Genomic DNA, 5,325 nt, shown 5'->3' with positions numbered 1-5,325 from the left:
AAGTGCACGTACACCACGCATAAGGAGCAGTTACAGACAGAGCCTCCGCGCGTGTTTCTCTCCCCCGGCCCCTCCCTCTTTCTCTCTCCATCAGCGCCTCTGCAGCTTACACGTGCGCACTGATCACGTGACACGGGCCCGCGCGACGACAACAACAACTGGGAATCTTCATGTATGGTTTCTTAGATTAAACAAGAAACTTCAAGAACTAGAATTAGTATTAAAATGCACTTAAATTAGAATGCATCCAAAGATTCGATATTGTGTCAGATATATTGTACAGACAGGGTATAAGGTATATGATAAATGGAGTTTATCTTAAATATTGTGGTTCTTGTCAGTCTGATATTGCAACCAGCAAAATTCAAGAGAAACAAAACGTTTTGGGTAAAAACAAAAAAAAATAATAATAATAATTAATACCAATAACTAACACCAAAACTAATACTTTTTAAAAGATTGTGGGAATATTCTACCAATCTTAGGTGGCACGGTGGCTTAGTGGTCAGCACTAAGGTGTCATCTCCCGAGTCTGGGTTTTTGATTCCCACCTCTGGTCTGTGTGCATGAGTCTGGGTTTGCATCTGCTTGGTGGGTTTCCTCCGGGTACCCTGATTTTATCTCACATTCCAAAGACATTTTTAGGTTTACTAAAAGATTAGGTCAACTGGTGTCTCAAAATTGTGTGTGAGTGTGTGCATGCATTGCGAATGATTGGCCCCCGTATAGGATAAGTGGTATAGAAGATGAATAAAGGAATTAGTTTTACCAACTATTCCTTGCAAAAATGCTCCAGATCTAGCACACTGCCAGAGCACAGTGTATAGATACACACTTATATATAGATCTGTGCTTTAATGAGGCCATTCCAAAATGTTGATCTTCCTCTGAAGATCTGTGTTGACTTGAATTCGGTATGTACCAAAAAAAAAAAAGTTGACTGAGTTATGTATGTGCCAAAAAAAGTTGCCAGGTCTCATTTTTTCCCTCGGTACCATTGAATAGATATTAGGTATTTATATGAAAATACCTTCAAAATGACACTACATTTGTGAAAATATCTGTAAAGTAATAAAGTTACAGCAATTTTCTTTATTGTTTGCTCTGTTATAGATTCTCAAGATTTGTTGCAGAAATAAGTGTAACTTCTGCAAGTAACTACCTTTCTGGAAAACTACTTTTTTCTTCTATGTGATGAGGTTGATGATGAAATTGGAGATACTATGCGATTTTTGTCACATACCTACAATACTTGTATTTGTGCTTTGGGTTGTTATCATGCTGGAAGGTGAAATGCTTATTTATCTTCAGCTGTCTAACAGAGGCCTGCAGGGTTTGTGCTAAAATAGATTGCTATTTGGAGCTATCGATGATTCCTCTATCTTGAATAGAGCCCCAGTCCCATCTGAAGAGAAGAATCCCCTGCTGCTTACAAAATAGTTATACAGGCAAAAAAAGTGAATGTGTAAATCAAATTCAGAATCACATGAAAAATATGTAATCACATTCAGAAAGAGACTTTTGAAGTGATAATTTTGTTTTTTGATATTTAATGTTCTCAACTTGATACATTTGATACATTTGTAAACAGTAAACGTTTCACGGTTAGATTTACCAAACTGTAATTACACACTAACTATTAACTTATTAACAAAATCATTAGAACCGACTCTAAAATATGCAGAGCACATGGACTCCAGGAGGTACAGTACCAGTCAAACGTTTGGACATACCTTCTAAATTAATGTTTTGGTTTTTTTTAATGTATTTTATTTTCTAAATTCTAGAACAAAACTATAACACATATGAAGTTATGTAATTAATTAACAACAACAACAATTAGAAGGTGTGTTTATACTTTTGACTGTAGGATGGAGAAATACTCATTCAGATCACATATGAGGGGCTTTCCTTTCTCTGTTTCTCCCTCTTTGACACACACACACACACACACACACACACACGGCCACCCTAACATTGAAAAGGCTATTTGTGTGTTAACAGGCACACACACCCTATGCCTAGCAGCATGTGGCTTCCTCTCTGTCTTTTTCCTCTATTGTGCAAAAATAAGTCCATAGAACAGAGGAAAACATTGTGTCCACTAAGACAGTGAGATGTTGGATTAGACACCCCCTCACAAACATATCAGTTACAGTATACAAAGTCATAGCCTGTCCATATATACTTTATTACTAATTTCTGATTATTAAAAGTAAATCCTTTGTAGTATTTCATTGTCTTGGCCATACAGGTGTTTTACAAAGATATCATCTTTATGAGTTCATAAAGGAAGCAAAGCACCTTTGAACAACGAATCAGCAGAAAATGCCTACACCATGGTTTCTGGAAGTATTCCTGGGCCTATTTAGTAATGTAAATGACACAATCATGCCGATGAGCGATGCAGTGTCGTTGGAAAGCCCAAAAGACCCCGTGATGAGATGGGTGAATATATTTGGGTTAATGTTGAGAAATGTTGTTTTGAAAGTATTCCACAATCTTTATAGGCACTCTTTTACAGATTGGAGAACCTCTGCCCATCTTTACTTTTGAGAGACTCTGCCTCTCTAAGATATCCCTTTTTTATAACTAATCATGTTACAGACCTGATGCTTAATGTTCTTCCAGCTTCTTCTCAATTTCTTGCTTTTTGAGACCTTTGTTGCCACCGTCCCAACTTTTTTGAGACCTGTAGCATGCATCAAATTTGAAATGAGCTCATTTAGTGGATAAAAGTGTACATTTCTCTCCGTTTAAACATTTTTTCCTATATTATGTGCAATTGTGAATAAAATATTGGTTCATCTTATTTGTCATTTAGTTTTCATTTAATTTAAATTTAAAAACTTTTCCAGAATTTGGGTTGCATGTAAAATGTATAATAAAAATTAATAAATAAAATAATTAAATAAATATCATGTTAATTATTAATGCATAATGTGCGAGTGGTTCACCCACTTATTGCTACAAATATCCAGTCAGCCAACTGTGTGGTAGCAATGCAATAAATATTTCTCACAATTTCAGTAAACTCTAGAGACCATTATTTGTGAACATTCCAAAAGATAACCAGCTTCTCAAATACTCAAACCAGCCCATCTGCTACCATGAACCAAAGTGACTAGGATCATGTTTCCACAATTCTGATGTTTAATTTTATATATTTACATTTATTAAAGCTCTGTTCAAAATGATTGGACACTGTTCATTAATTTCCAGCCATGCATTCATCTAGGAAACTCTGTATAGTGGTCCAAATAGGGACTGTGAAGGCCAATGGTGATCACAATTGTATTTACCTCACCATTTCCGGTGTCTCCTCTGCTCATAAACCTGACTGCTCAGCAAAACAAGTGTGAGACAAATTTATAGCCAGTTCCTGAACAGCTATTCTCTGTTATTGAGAGAGAGCTTTATACTGTAGGTTCAGTTTAAAGGTCAAAGGTCTGTTTGGTAAATAATGATGTGTGCTGTAAGGGGAGATATGATCATAATCTTTCTAATAACACCTAATAAAATTTCTATATATAGTTAGAGATATTTGTAACATTGCTATAACCACATCATACTGATACAATTCATGCATTTTTATTACATTTACAGTTAAAAAAATTTCTTGTCTCACACAATTTTACCATCATAAATCTTGATAAAAGAATATATGCTCCATAATAGTAGCAAACCAACTAAGAGCAACAAGTTTGCTAGTCAGATACAATATCTAATAATCACATACAGTGATTATAAAAGTCATGCGCCACCACTCATTTCTTCATACTTCGCTTCCACAGAACCTGAGTTTATTGTATTTTAATGTGATCTTAAGGAATTGTTCTCTGGGCTTTCTAAAGGACTTTTTGGGCTCTCATTTTTGGAAGGTTTTAAGCCTACCATTTTCAATCCTGTCCCTGTCCCCGAGCCTGATCAGGCCAGTGGTAGTATACTGGTGATGCTGAATGCTGCGTGGTTGGAACAGACGAGAGGGAAAATAAACAATCAATTTTTAAATTGTATCTTTAGGTACTTTGCAGCCGGTAGCGGCAAAACATTTGTTCCCATTTCTTTAATTTACTCTACATTGTTTGTTTTAATTTAATTTAATATAATTTCATTGCCTTAATATGAAGGAAACATTGCCTGGCCAAAAAAAAAAAAAAGTTGCACAGCCTAAAATTTAATTCAATCATCTTTAGCTTTGAAAACATTTTTAGCTTAAATGATTTAATTCAATCATATTTACACTTTGATTGGTGGTCAGTACATATGTGAAAATGATTCGTGACGATCCCAGAGCAACTTTTTCACAATTTATCCCAAAAAAGATTGTGCTATTTGTGCCATCAGGAAAGAAAAATACCACTGATGTGATAATTTGGTTATTTGGGTAATAAATAGAGCAATTTAGGTAATTTACAAATCAAATCTGCATTAAATGAATTCAAAAAAGAAAACAAATACAATAAATAACACAATAGAGTGACAGCAAAAAAGACAATTGTGGATTTGAAAAAGTCTGTTGTAAAGGATGACTTTGTAAACAGTGGAAATTCCTTCCCCAAAGTCCTTGAGCTGTCTCTGAGAATGTGAAATGGTTAATATAAAATCTTAATGTTCTGAAAATGGGAAGAGAGCAAAGAAGATTGGAGATGTAATTTGCTACTGTACCACACAGAGCTTTAAAAACAAAAAATGTAACTATAAATTTAAATCTGTTAAAACTTAAATCTTAACTGGTAGCAAAAAGAGCGAGGCTTCAAAGGGGGGAATTGGTACATGTTAAGATATAATAGCTACATTTTGGACCAGTTACAAGCACAACAGTGTGGAATCCAAAAATGTAGGGAATTGCAGTAGTCAATATGAGAAGAAATTCAATTACTTTAAGAATAAATGTAATTAATAATATTTTTTATTTTTATTTTAGGAGTGGCTTGATTTACAGTGTCATTAAGTCCATACATACTGTATTATAACTATAACTGACAGTATAAACTGATGGGGGATTTTGAGATATTTATGAGTGATGCTGGTAAGTTATTCTTGGAAAACCTCAGGTTATCTACATTATCTACATTATCTGCAGCTGCCGGATGAACGATTTAACCTATAAGGGCAACAAACTTCTTAGTAAGAAAATACCAACTGTTGTTTGTTTTAGTGTGCCATAAAACAGTTTAACATTGGTGCATAAATGTATGCTTAATCGATTTGCATGAAACAAAGCTCTATCTTCAAGCATTAATTCTCAGTCAGAATCATTCCTTGCATTTTTTTACACCAAGCCTGCTTTTAGTGGATTTAAAGATTTGAAGAAAAGTTTCA

The sequence above is a fragment of the Clarias gariepinus genome, chromosome 11 (genome assembly GCF_024256425.1).
Source record: "Clarias gariepinus isolate MV-2021 ecotype Netherlands chromosome 11, CGAR_prim_01v2, whole genome shotgun sequence".
NCBI classification, from domain to species: domain Eukaryota; kingdom Metazoa; phylum Chordata; class Actinopteri; order Siluriformes; family Clariidae; genus Clarias; species Clarias gariepinus.
The sequence above is the reverse complement of the archived record's forward strand: the minus strand, read 5'-3'. Positions refer to the sequence as shown.